Genomic DNA, 14,858 nt, shown 5'->3' with positions numbered 1-14,858 from the left:
GCACATACAATGGAAATCGTTATTAATGTTGTATTGGTTTTAGCATGCCAAATGATCACTGGTCTCCATTTGAGATGCTTTTATTGTAGCTATCATGTGACGTTTTACTTGGGTTAATCTTACCATGCTAGACTGCAGGGTTGCTGATTTATTAAAGCACCTCTATGCTCCACTTAAGTCTTACTGTTTTTCCTTAAGTTTTGAAAACCCTAAAGTACAGATGAAACCCAGTGCATTTTTTTTTTTTTTTTTTTCCCCAAGTTAGTTTCTGGAGAGAATGCATTTTATATTTGCATATAGTTTTGAAAAATGTGTAAATTCATTTGAGACATGGCAAGGCTGTTTAAGTGAACTGCAGCAACTTGATGCCTTTAAATGTTTTTTTTTTTTTATTTAAAAGCATTAATTTGAATTTCAATCCAAAAAACAACACAAAAAACCCCACTTGATTACTGCCTAGGCTTTTTTTTTTTTTTTTTGTCATAATGCCTGAAATATACTTTGAATATTTGATTTAGAAATTTAATGAAATGCACGTACTTAATACATTAGTTTACTCAAAGATTTGAAAATGAATGTGCATCATTAAAGTTGTTAATCTACACAATTTTTAAAATAGCTGCTATTGTTAGCAAAAACATTAAACAAACCGATGTAGAAAAATACTTTATTTGACATTTGTACAAATGAAAAGCGTTTTACAAAATGGAAAAATAGTTAATACTTTTGAGAACACATTTTACATAAATAGACCTTTGGCATTTGTAAAATCTAGCTGGAAAATTAAAAGCTTAAGATTTCAAAGACCAATGAGAAATTCAAACATACTGTTTAGCCAACCAGTGGCTTTCAGTGCACAGTGAGTGGGTCATGTCAACCAGTGCACATTGCTTTTGTATTCATATATATACACAATTCAGCATGCGGTCACACTGTCCTCTAATGCACAATGAAGAGCACCACATACAGTTTCCATCTGGTTATGAGCAGCTCTCTGCCTGAGAATAAATATGCATTGCTTGTGAATATGGCTTAGCTTGCCTGCACCTTTATGAAATAAACTTGTCTCTGCCAGTTATGGAAAATACCCTTTGATGACATACTGTGGTTCTGCTGCATAGATTCGTAAAGGCACAGAATAATATTACATATCTGCAGAAATGCATAATAAATGCTGGTTAACGTGAGGTTGCATAGCGCAGAATACACCTAACTAGTTACCTTTATCTATTCCCTTCTTGTTTAAAAGAAAAGTAATACTAAACCTATGCACATGCACAAGATATGAGCACATAATGACAAAACCTCTGTTTGAAAACATGCTTAATATACTTTAAATACAACGAGAGTACAGTCACGATACATAAGCCGTATATAGATGCTTGTACTGTAAATATCTTAAACATTCATCACCTTGGTGCAAATACGTGTGCAAAGCTTGACATGACCGTATCGCTGGACTTTATCAACTATAAAAAATTCTGCTTGGGGTCAAAATGAACTTACTGACACTAAATTCCCTTCTGAAAGCATTCAGATCAACCACAACCAATAAAAGACTCTTAAAATACCTGAGTGAACAAGTTTTGCATTGATTTCGTCCATATGCCTAAGAAGTACGTTATCTGGAGTATATAAAATGTCATGAACATGTCACAGGAAGTGCAGAGCATTCCGTTTCCTGTCTGCCTTTGGAACTCAACATGTGCAACTTGTTCTGAACTCGAACTATGCCGCAGTGTTAAAGCAGCTCATATTTTATTCTAATTAAAAAGTTAATCGGCGTTATGAATAGATTAACCTGGATTCCTCTGCTGTCATTTATTTTGAAATGGAACATTGCTCGTTTCTATGGGAGCTCAAACATACTAAACCACACTAAATGCAGGATGTTGGTGATGAAGGACCTTTCAAATGCTTCTGTTCCTGTCGGGTTTTTTTCGCTGTAGAGGATCCTGAACGTCGACCTGCGACCTGTAGCTATTGGGTAGAAGATGGACCAGTTTCTTTGGGGAAATAGCACTGACGTTCATGAAGTTTGGAGTACACAAACAGGAACACAAGGCACTTTAGGACACCAGTTGCTCTACGTTCCCTCAAAGACGACTGACAGGAACAGCGTGAGGAACTCAACCTCAAGCAGTCTCAATAAATACAATAAAACATTCAAACTCCTTAAATTCAATGTCCACAAGAAAAAAACAAAACAAGAAACTTGTAAAGACGTCCTTGTAAACTGGATTCACAGCTTGGTCCAACCTTTAGTAGTCAGAAAGACCTTGTTTGTTTCCATCAGGTTGATTTTATTTTTCCTTTTATGAGCTCTGGGAGCGCCGCCTGTCAAGGTGGAAATGGAAGCCTCATTGCGTAACGCAATTTTCGCCCATGTCTTGTGCGTAACGGTCCGAGATAACCGTCCGCAGCTCGTCAATGTCTTTCCTCAGCTGGCACACCTCCACCAGCTTGGCCCGCAAGCCGTCCTCCATCAGCGGCTTCTCGTTCTCCTCCGCTGAGCAGCTCATAGCTGGAAAAAAATGGTAATTTTCATTCCATTGGCTGGTATATATATGGGTACTTTATCTGGTGCTGCAGTAAAGTGCATTTGCTGCTTTAAAAAGTCTTATCAATGATTATTTCTGTGAAAACTGACATTTTTTTTTGTCATGATTTTTTGATCATTTAAAAGAACAGTATTTATTTAAAATCAATGCATACTTGCTGAAAAACAAATCATTAAAAAATACATATGAAAACTTAAAAAAAAACACCATTAATTTCTAAACACTGTTAAATGTAATCATTAGCAAATCTCAAAACGAATATGCATTTTTCCTACTGTACATTACAATATTGTGATGCATAATTTGACTTGCAACATTTAAAATGGTTGATTTTAATGTTCTATTTTTAATTAAAAATATTTAAATATGAAGTGAGAACTGAAATATATAAATTAGTGCTGTCAAACAATCGCATACAAAATAAACGTTTTTGTTTGCATAATTTACGTGTGTACATTTATTATGTATATCTAAATGCACACACATACAGTATATTTGAAAATATTTACATGTCTATATTTATATTATAAATATATTTAATATATAAACATATTTTTCTGAAATATATACACGCATGTGTGTGTATTTATATATACATAATAAATATACACAGCACACATTATGTAAACACAAACTTTTATTTTGGATGCGATTAATCGTTTGACACCACTAAAATCAATTAATAATAATAAAGGTAAAGTGCAATATAAATTCTGAGTCACTAGGGATGAACAATTTTAATATCTAATTTAAAGTAAAACAAGATTATTCTGGATTATTAAAGGCTACTGTAAAAAGTTAATATGCTGCTAAGGCTAGAGTTTTATATGTTATGGATGAATATTTACATTTGATGCCAAGCAGCAGGGCCAGGTTGGGCTCTTTGCCTTGAGCTCTCTGTGTGAGGACACTGCACAGGCCCTTCAGATCCAGCAGACATAGGGACATCTCCTTCAACAGGGGCCCGGCCTCCTTCAGACAAGACCCGGGGGTCACATTCAGCGTCTCCTCGTCTGGCCGTCTTTGGTTCTGTGGAGATAAAAATACAGAAAGTAAAACACGCAGCAGGATGAATCAGGACAGAGCCTTTCAAGGGAACATTCAGAGTTTAATTTTAAATTATGGAAGTACAATGAAGCCCCGGCTTGTCACATTTGCCACTGGAGATTTGAGAGAATGGTTATTTTCACCTTCAAATGCTATTACGGACACAAAGAATGTGTCTGAAGTGTGATTTCAGCATTTTACGCTGCAGTGTGGGAGGAACTTTCAGAGTTTGGACTGCAGCGTTGATGACTAAGCTTAATAAGTGTGTGCGTCCTGATACAGATTACCAGCGTAACTCATTACCACTTATCAGAGCATATTCAAACAAGCGCTTAATTCATAAGTAGCTGTTTGTGAAAGCGGTCCAAAACATTAAACGGTGAGAGGTGGAATTACTAGCATGCACACAGCAGGACTACAGCAAGAGCGGAGGAGAATGTGTGCCCCGATCTATTGGGGACGGTGGGATAAAATCTGCACATCAGCGGAATACGCTTGATACTTCATTCACATCTAGCCAGAAAAGAGAACTGTTCTCTGTGTTGTACATTATAGAAGATGCAGATATTAATTTAAACACATGAGGTCATTATGAAATAATACTGGACAGCATCAAGCAGCTTTGCAAGTCATTTCACACAGCTAGAATGCAGTTACTCAACATTTAGTAACTGTTTTTAAAACTAATTATATTGCTAGAGCTTGTACAAATTCCAGAAAATTGATAAGGAGAAAGTGAGCACACAGTAAAGGCCTATTAATTAGAGAGTTGCAACAAAATTACACTAAGTGCATAGAAAATAAAATAAAATAAAATAATTAACACAAAAGCTGCATCTGAAATCACATACTGGTTTCACTACTATTAAACTACTGTTCAAAAATTTGGGCTGAGAGAATATGAAGTGAGAACTAAAATATGAAATTAAATTGAAATATGAAAAATATTAAAAGTAATGATTTTAAACAAGAAATGACTAGGGATGCACAGGATATTTATATCTTAGTAACTAATTTACAGTCAAACAGGCGTATGCTGTATTACTTAAAATGCAAATATTAAAATATAAGAAAATACTGTAAAAATTAAAATATACTTGTATAACTATTTTTTATTCTTTTATTATATTTATCATGTATATATAAACACACACATGCATGTATATTAAGAAAAATGTGTTACTTTTGTATGTTAAACTAGTGCTGTCAAACAATTAATCGTGACTATTTGCATTCAAAATAAACGTTTTTGTTTACATAATACAGTCATGGCCAAAAATATCGGCACCTTTGGTAAATATGATCAAAGAAGGCTGTGAAAATTAATCTGCATTGTTAATCCCTTTAATCTTTTATTAAAAAAAAAAAAAAAAAAAAATCACAAAAATCTAACCTTTCATTGGATAATACAAATTTAAAATGGAGGGGGAATATCATTATGAAATAAATGTTTTTCTCAAATACACGTTGGACACAATTATTGGCACCCCTAGAAATTCTTAAGAGTAAAATATCTGAATTATATTCCCATTCATATTCACAATTTTGAGCACTCCAGGGTGATTATAACATGAAATAATCCAGCCATGGCTTCCTGTTTCACAGAAATATAAATAGGAGGGACAACAAAGCCCAAATTCCCTTAATCATCCATCACAAAGAGAATATATTTCTGATGTGCAGCAAAAGATAATTGAGCTTCACAAATTAGTGAAGTGGCTTTAAAAAAAGAGCTAGAGCAGTGAAAATTCCCATTTCCACCATCAGGGCTATAATTAAGAATTTCCAATCAACATAAAATGTTACGAAACTTCCTGGAAGAGGACGTGTGTCTATATCGTCCTAATGTAAGGTGAGAAGGACTCTCCAAGGAGCTGGAGAATTGCAGAAAATAGTTTAGAGTCTCGGGGTCAGAAAACCTTAAAAAAAATTGTCAAACAGCCCCTACATCACCACATGTTGTTTGAGAGGGTTTCAAGAAAGAAACTCCATCATATTCAGTTGTCAGACATGACTGGAACTTCAAACGGGACTGGCTTCTATGGTCAGATGAAACTAAAAAATGAGCTTTTTAGCAGCAAACACTCAAGATGGGTTTGGTGAACACAGGGATAAAAAGTACCCCATGTGTACAATGAAATATACTGCTGTATTCTTGATGTTGTGGGCCTATATTTCTGCTGGAGGTCCTGGACATCTTGTTTAGACACATGGCATCATGGATTCTATCAAATACCAACAGATAAAAAAATCAATAAGTGACCGACTCTGTTAGAAATCTTATAATGGGCCATGTTTGGATCTTCCAACCGGACAATAATACAAACACAAACCTTAAAAACAACACAAATGGGTCACTGAGCACAAAACCAAGCTTCTGCTATGGCCATTCCAGTCCTCTGACCTGAACCCTGTAGAAAATGAGTGAGGTGAACTGAAGAGAAGAAGCACCAACATGGAGCTGTGAATCTGAAGGATCTGGAGAGATTCTGGATGAAGGATTGGTCTCTGATCTCTTGTCAGGTGTTCTCTAACCTCATCAGGCATTATAGGAGAAAATGTAGAGCTGTTAAACTGGCAAATGGAGATTTCAAAAAGTATTGAATAAAAGGGTGCCGTTAATTGTGGCCAGTGTGTATTAGAGAAAAACATATTTCATAATGATATTTCCCCCCATTTTAAATTCTTATCCAATGAAAGGTTGGATTTTTGTGAATTTTTTTAATAAAAGATCAAAAGGATTAACAATGCAGATTCATTTTCACAGCCTTCATTGATCATATTTACCAAGGGTGCCAATATTTGTGGCCATGACTGTTTATGTGTGTGTACTGTGTATATCTTATGTATATATAAATACACACACATGCATGTATTTTGAAAGTATTTACATGTATATTTATATTCATATCATTTATAGTATATATAAATTCATATATTTAATATAGTGCTGTAAATGATTTATTATGTAAACAAAACAACTTTTATTTTGGATGTGATTAATTGCGATTAATCGTTTGACAGCACTAATATATATATATATATATTTTTTTTTAAACATCGCTAATAATAAATGATTGAACATATTAAAATGTAGTAGAAAACAGCTATTTTAAATTGCAACAATATTTCACAATATTACTGTTTTCACTGTATTTTGGTCAAATAAGCATGAGCATAAGACTTTAAAAATACTTACCGACCCCAAACGTTTGAACGGTTGTTTACATGAACACTAGAAAAGCCCATCTGTCAATGCAGATTTGCATACTTTAATGCAAAATATAAATCTCCGCTAAAATGTAACAAACATGTTTTAAAAGTACTCTTATGTAACAATTGCTTGTCACTTGTCGTTTAAGGCTGCAGGATCTGTGGTTTAAAAGTGGTTGTGAACTGCATCATGAGGGAACCAAACTGCCGTCCACAGCAGTCATCCTTTACATGGGATCTTTTATACTTGGTAATCAAACCTTACAATACACAGTGGGTCTTGCATGAGAAAGCCAGTATGAGCACATTTGCTAATAATCTGGTGTCCCTGTGGCAGCGGTTTGATGTATGGCCTTCTGTGCTCTGTGTGGATCAGTGCGGCTGCGTCACGCATGGCTGCGGCTCTGCTCTTGCTCACCTTGAGACGGTGTGCTGAAAAATGACGTCCTGAATTCTAATAATGCCGGTTGGGTTATTCATGACTCGACTGCCATGAAAAAGCAGGGTGAGGAATTTAATGGCACAAAAATGAGCCTTCAATCAAGCTTCTAACTTCCACTTGCAGGCTCATCTGTATCATTTAGGACGAAAAAGTCTTAGCGGGACTCTAGAGTCCCTTTGCGGGTGGTTTGGAGAGCCGTACCTGCTGAAGAGTTTTGGAGAGGGTTTCCATTTCCTCCTTGCGTTCCAAGAGTTGTTTGCGGAGCTCCTGCGTGATTCCCCTCTCTCTCTGCAGCTTCTTTTCCAGGGCCTGCAAGAAGGATGACAGACAGCGGTTAGTGTGTCTCAAGCAAGCCTGCTCTGATAACAAAATTCAACATTAGCCTTATCCATCCAAAAATAAGAGCCAATCCAAACCAAGCTTCCTCAACCAAAGGTAGAGAATGACATCTTACCGGCATCTCCAGAGTGAGTTTGTCAATCTGCTGCTTCTGACTGTCGATCAGCTAAAACAAAAGGAATCGCAGAGTGAATCATTTCACATGGCTTTGGTTTGAAACTGTTTTAAGTTTGTCTTTTGTCTTAAAACATTCTACCTAGACAGCATTTTTGGATGTATACTCTATTGGCCAAAAGACTGGAAACAATTCAAAAATGTTTTTATTTAAAGGTTTCTGCTTAAATGTCTTGTAGTCAAACATAAATTGTACATATATGCAAGTATGCATCCAATACACACATATATATATATATGTGTGTGTATGTGCACAAAATTACAATTTTAATACAGAAATTTTAATGATATAATTTGAATGCCCAAAGAAGGAAAAGCAGCCAGTAAATAAAATTTAATTAAACAAAATAAAATAAAATAAAATGAGAATGTGTCTGAAGTGTTAATTCAGCATTTTACGCTGCACTGTGGGAAGAACTTAGACTGTAGTTCGGACTGTAAAAAAAATAAATAAAAATAAATAAAATTATTCAACAATTTTTGGTCACTGCCATTAGTTCATTTCAATTTTTGGTCACTTCCATTTGTGTTATTTCATTGCCTTCATAATTTAAATATTTTTCTAAAAGGTGGGATATATTTAATAATACAGAATGACTAGGTGTTCCCAAACTATTGGCCTGTTGTCTTTTTATACCTTCATAATTTAAAATTGAATTATTTTACAATATCACAGTTTTTATTGAATTTTGGTGAGAATTTGATATATTAAAAATAAACCTAATTATTAAAATCCAAACATTTAGTGTAGTGTATATGTTCCGTCTTTAGTGCAAAATTTCAATCTACCAGTAATTTATTGCTTATAATGTACTATAAGACATCTGCGGCAGGGACATATGGAAATAAAAGCAGCAAATGATTACAGTGATGTATTTTTAAGCATCATTAGGTGCATCATGGGAGATCAGTACCAGGCTGTTCTGGCTCTGTTGTTCTAGCAGACGAGTGTTTTCCCTTTCCAGCTGCTTCAGGTCCATCATGGGCAGCCGCACTCCATCCTCCAAGCACTTCTCCACTTTCTCTTGCAGGCTACAAACACAAGTTTTAGCATTCATTGGGTAAAATGAAATAAGTCACAGAGAGAAATCTTAATAGATCCTCAATACATATATCAAAGCTGCTGTGGCCTTCCATTATTATCTTTTCAGTCCGAGCAGATGATTGGCCTGATTTCATCCCCTTGTTCACGCCACGTTTTCTATGTTTTAATAAGAGTACACAGCACTTCAGCTTACTTACCAAGGACTGAGCACTTTATATATATAAAAAGTGGCTTTCAGAAGGGAAGCAAATCAAAAGCAATGCTTCTGGCTGCGAGGTCGTCTCAATGGAGTGAGTGTGTGAGCGCAGTACCTTTGAACAGCAGCCACCAGCTCTTTCTCCCGTTTGGATTGGGTCTCGATGAGGGCGTCTTTCTCCTGCAGCAGGGCTCGGTTCTCCTCCAGGGTTTTCTCCAGCTGGGCGACGGTGTCCTCCAATGCCTGCTTCTTCCCCTGCACTTCCTGTAACTGAGATGCCACAATACGGACAGAGATGAGGAACACTACTACACTTCATAAACACTTTACACGTTTACAAACACCATTTTGTAATGTTTATTATAATTGCTGAAATTAATATTTAAACGTGTAGACAAAATAAAATCAAGATATATGTAACTAAGAAGAAAATATAATATGACTTGTTTTCAGAAACAAGTGAATTATTCAAATAGAAGTGTTATTTCAGCATTTTACGCTGCAGTGTGGGAAGAACTTGTACTGTAGTTTAGATTGTAACATTTCAAATCAAATGTTTTGATTTATTCAACAATTTTTGGTCACTTCAATAGGTTCATTTCAATTTTTGGTTACTTCCATTTGTGTTATTTCATGGATTTGATAACCTCAATATTTTTCAAATCAAATAATAATAATGATTTATTTTAAAATAATTAAATAATAATAATAAAAAATGCTAGTTTTGACTTGTTTAACCATATTTGGTCACTACATAATTCTCATTCCATTTGTCTTTTTTAAAAGTTTTAATAACTTAAGTTAAAAATAATACTAATACAAAATTAATACGTGTTTACAAATGTTTTTCATTTGGTGGGTAGTTCAGAGTTAAAATATTAGTAGTTTAGTATTTAGAAATATGTTATTTTATTTGTGTGTTTATTTTGCTAATCCAATTCTTGTTTTTAGCATAAACCATACAAAATTCATAAAATAATTTTTTTTTAATAAATAAAATTAATAATGTTAGTTTCGATTTGTTCATCTATTTTTGGTCACTACATAATTCACATACTTCCATTTGTGAAATAAAATAAAATAATACATTAATTTATAACAAATTCAGTTTTTTTTTAAACAATTAGTCCACAAATATTCAGATTTGAACTTGAACTAAAATATGAATGAGTAAAATGATTTTCTGCAGTAAATTGCATTGCATTTAATCCAATCTCAGCAAAGAAAAAATCAGGGTGTAGCTCAAAGTGACAGACGCCTCAAACTACGCCAAAGTACTAAACAGGTAAGAATACTGTGACACCAAACATTTGCTGTTGACAGTCGGATAATATTAATCTTCACTAGTAAACTGCACAAAACAATGATTTAATAACCCACAAGTAAGACTATTCTCAACCATAATGAAGAGCGTCTGTCACATCGGCAGCTGTTTGTGCTGATCTATTAGCAGAACGCCGTAGGGACTGACACTGCTGTGTTGGTTTAGCATTGAGAGGAGACGCTAATTATGCCCTGATTAACTGAACCAACATCAATTTTGATTTTTGGGGCTGACAATCAGATTTAAGGTTGAACAGGATGGTGATAATCAAGAGAAATGAAACTTATATGTAAAAGACTGTTAGATCAGGTTTTGTAGTTTAAGACTTCAGAATAAAGCTGGAGGATGGCCCGGACCTGCTGAGCCTGCGTCTGGACTTCGTCCAGCGAGGGCAGGTCTGCCAGGTACTTCTCCAGCGTCTCGATGCGCTGCTGCTTCTCTTGCTGCTGCTCCTGTTCACGCTGGCATTTCTTCTTCAGACTGCTGATGTAGCGGTCACGTGTTTTCATCTGAACCCAAACACAAAGTATCTTGTTCAGCTTCAACAGGGTATGTGGAACAATTTACTCATTTACTAAGCACATTTCGTTCCCACAAATTTGTGAGAAATCTGTACGAAAGTTTTCACAAAGATATCACAATTACCAACTCAAATTTATTTGAAATGTATGAAAAACAACAACTGAAACCACAAGTACGCCAAAAATATATATGTATATATATATATATATAAAAAAATTTTTAAAAGTCTGAGAAAAATCTGTAAAATATAAATAATAAAAAAACAAATGTCAAATTACTTCTGAGAACATTTCTAAAAAAGTACTGTCCATAATCCATCTGAAATCATGAAACCAAAACAAAAACTTCTTTTGGTTTTAGTACAATGGCAAAATAAAAAGTACATTTTTATATATATTTTATTGCTGTCTTTATAATATCATACTATATTTCTCACATAGTATAATGTACAGCTGGCTAATAAGAGGTCTGTAATTTGGTTTTGATGGTGTGGGCGTGTTTTATGCAAATGACTAACTTCAGGCATGAGGTTGCTTATTTACAAAACTCAAAATTCATTAACATTAGAATGAGGTTAAGAACAAATTCATGTGTGTGTGCACGTGTGCTGAATTAGGGGTACTTATTCATAAGAAATTGTTCTGTGCATACAAATCCAAAATAATCCATGCAATTATAAGCGAATGAGACCCAAATATTTTAATACCACTGACGTTTAGAAGTTAGATAATTAGAATCCCTCACCTTCTCCTCCAGTTTCTTGATATCTTCAGTGTATTTCTGTGTGTTCTGTTTGAGAAATTCGCTGAGGTGGATGACCTCCAGCTCTGCTGCAGCTAGTTTACGGCCCAGCTCTCCATTCTCACAAAACAGTGGACTCATGCGGTCCGGCAGATGGGACTTCGGACTCTGGCTGGATACTGGACTGTCATACGAAGAGTCCTAAAATAGTGGAGAGAGGCATCAGCGGTAGGTAAGTGACCATTTATAATCTCATTATAAAAGTATTATGTTATTTGATTCATTATAATACCTTAGCTTTGAGCAGATATGAGTCGTCATAGCGCCCCCTCTGGTTTTGGAGGACTTGTTGCGCCCTTAACTCGTTTTCCCTGATCCTCGCATGGAGCTGAAGGATTTGCTGCTTTTGCCTAGAAATTGCAAATCAGTAAGACACTCAATATTCACTTTGATTTTACTGGCGTTCACAGTCTGTTGCACAGCGCTGCTTCAGAGCACTTCTTTGGGTTTCCATGTGGAAAGGTTGTTTTAAAAACAAGCATGCTGAAAAATTCCTTTTGAGCAAGAAGGGCATGCTTGCTGGAGGCAGTCGCTGTGATGTGGCAGGCACAACTACTTTCGTAAGAAATGTTTTTACACTTGTAATGACATTTTAAAGTGTGCTTGTTGCACTTGGTTTGGACATTTTCTGCCTTTGAGCAAAATGAGCGAGGGTGTGTGGATAAACATTACTAGATCAAGTTCAGCATACTAAAAACCAGCAAGATCAGAGAACTGATCGCAAAGCTATCTTGTGGTACCTGATGTTTTGATCAGTTAAAGGTGCTACAAGCGATCTGTTTGGAAAATGTCCCTTTTTCCTAACGGAAATAACTGAATTAGATTTCTCTGTGATGACCGTAGACTGTAAACATTGCTAAAATTTTCTGAGACACAAAATATAATAAAATACAAATTAAATTTAAGGTAAAATAATAATATGAATGAACATATTCCAAGAACGTGACGTTATTTCTGAGAAAAAGTGTAAAAAAAAAAAAATATTACGAATAAAAATAATAAACAAATATTACGAATAAAAATAATAATAAAAAAATATTAATATAAATAATTATTTTTAAATAATAATAATAATTAACATATTCCAAGATTGTGACATTATTTCAGAGAAAAAGTGCAAAAAAAAAAAAAGCAAATTTTTTTTTTTATTAATTTATACTTATACTACTACTACTATTACTATTAATAATAACAACAAAAGCAACAATCTATGAATGTGAAATTATTTCTGAAAAAAGTGTAAGGGAGAAAAAGTGTGAAATAAATAAATAAATTCATGAATGTGACATTATTTCAGAGATTTTTGTTTTAAAAATGTAATAAATAAATGAATAAATAATAATAATAATTAATGAATGCACTATTATTTTAGCGGAAATTTCTAAATGTATACTTTATTATATATAAATAATAATAAAGTACTAAACTAATAAACTTTTTTAAATTTATTAAACAATAAATAAAATATTTTGGCATTAGTACAGTCAACATAAAAAGCAAATTATTTTGTTGTCTTTATAATATACAATTTATGATATCTACTATATTCCTCACACAGTATAAATGGGTTTTTACACATGAAAAATACATAGCTGTGTGTATATATTTTTTGTTTTAAAAAAATGCTGGTTTAGACTATCAGAAGACTCTGAAATGCTTTCTACCTGTCAATCATATTGCATGTTCACGGAGCAGTCCATATATGTGAAACAGGAAGCAGAGAGTGTGATCATTTCTGAAGATTATTCAGGTTTACTGCCATATTCACTTTCATAAACAATCGGCAGTTAGTCTGTGGTACAATTTTGCAACTATCTCCTGATTTCAGCATTCAGCAAAAGAGAAGTTCCCAAAACATTGCTTATAGCACCTTTAATAACGTAAATGAGCAATATATAAGCAAACAACTAAACTGTCATGTGACGTAGATGGCCAGCTAAAAGCATTTCCTCATGTGTAATTCTTGGCAGGGAAAACCGGTGCTTTTGTGTCTGAACAGTGACCGTCTGCTCTGTGGCGTCTGTGGCATTGCCCCGTCTGTCAGAGCTCACCTAAAAGCAAAGCCACACTTCGGGTGACAGCATGATACTATAATTACAAGCGCTCAAGGTCACAGCAATCACTACAGGGTCAGAGTCGCTAACACAGCCGACGTCATGTTAAATTAATGAAACGCTATTAATGAAGCATCTGCCCCTTCCCAGAAACAGGAGCTAATGACAAACCTACAGACAAAAATGGATGATTCCATTACTTTGTATACATGGGAGGTCAGGATAGGCCTTGTTTGGACACAGACAGTTGAGAGATGACAGGAAATGATGTGTAGAAGCAGTGGCATGGCTTTTTTTTTTGGCTAGGGTGAGTGATTATTTTAATAAGTAGAATATGTCTACATGCATCAGACGGTCATCTTTTAACCCCATTTGAATAACTATTTGACCCAACAACCTAAAAACGGTCTTATTCGTAACTGAGCACTCTAAAAATGTCTTTGTTTATCAAGGAGGTGTGTGACGTTATTTGATTGGATATTAAATGTATAAAATATAGATATTAATGTATATATAAAAATGTCCATTACTATCATCTAATATATTAATATGTTAATTACTATACATTAATGTTAATTATTATATATTAAAATCTGTTAACTTAGAATTTACATTAATTTATAGTAAAATATATAATTATAATAAATTTAGAGAAATAATATATTATTTATATTTAAATATAATATAATATAACATAATAATGAATAATATCTAATATCTGTTCATTTAGAATTTATATATATATATATATATATATATATATATATATATATATATATATATATGTGTGTGTGTGTGTGTGTATTTTAATATATATAATATAATATAATATAATAATTTGATTTCAATAAATATTTGATCCAACATCCTGAAAAAGGTCTGGTTCTTTGCGTACAACTTAATTTGGCAAATAAAATATATATATTAATTTAACATATATATTAATGTAATCTAATAATATAAAATATATAACCACAATAAATATAACTAAATAATGATATTTCTTTGAATTATGTAAATTTGTATATTAACATATATTTATATATTTGCATTTTATATTACATAGATTATAATCTATATATATAATTCTCGAATTGAGTGTTTCTGGACCATTCTAGCCCAATTTGTCAGCTGATTTTA

At 33.7% G+C, this 14,858-nt stretch overlaps 1 pseudogene across 1 annotated transcript in view; it reads right to left on the bottom strand.

Annotated features, from left to right (window-relative positions):
• Positions 1-651: 651 nt before the first annotated feature.
• LOC306880007 (centrosomal protein of 85 kDa-like) overlaps positions 652-14,858 on the bottom strand; it is a 58,158-nt pseudogene continuing 43,951 nt past the window's right edge. The window contains exons 5-13 of the transcript XR_013785891.1: positions 11,897-12,014; positions 11,608-11,805; positions 10,698-10,850; positions 9,133-9,287; positions 8,691-8,808; positions 7,718-7,768; positions 7,465-7,572; positions 3,410-3,590; positions 652-2,524 (exon numbers count right to left, since the gene is read on the bottom strand). The product of XR_013785891.1 is annotated as a centrosomal protein of 85 kDa-like (transcript). The remainder of the gene's footprint in view (positions 2,525-3,409; positions 3,591-7,464; positions 7,573-7,717; positions 7,769-8,690; positions 8,809-9,132; positions 9,288-10,697; positions 10,851-11,607; positions 11,806-11,896; positions 12,015-14,858) is intronic.

This window comes from Barbus barbus (genome assembly GCF_936440315.1).
Source record: "Barbus barbus genome assembly, chromosome: 14".
In the NCBI taxonomy this organism is placed as follows: domain Eukaryota; kingdom Metazoa; phylum Chordata; class Actinopteri; order Cypriniformes; family Cyprinidae; genus Barbus; species Barbus barbus.
The sequence above is the reverse complement of the archived record's forward strand: the minus strand, read 5'-3'. Positions and strand labels throughout refer to the sequence as shown.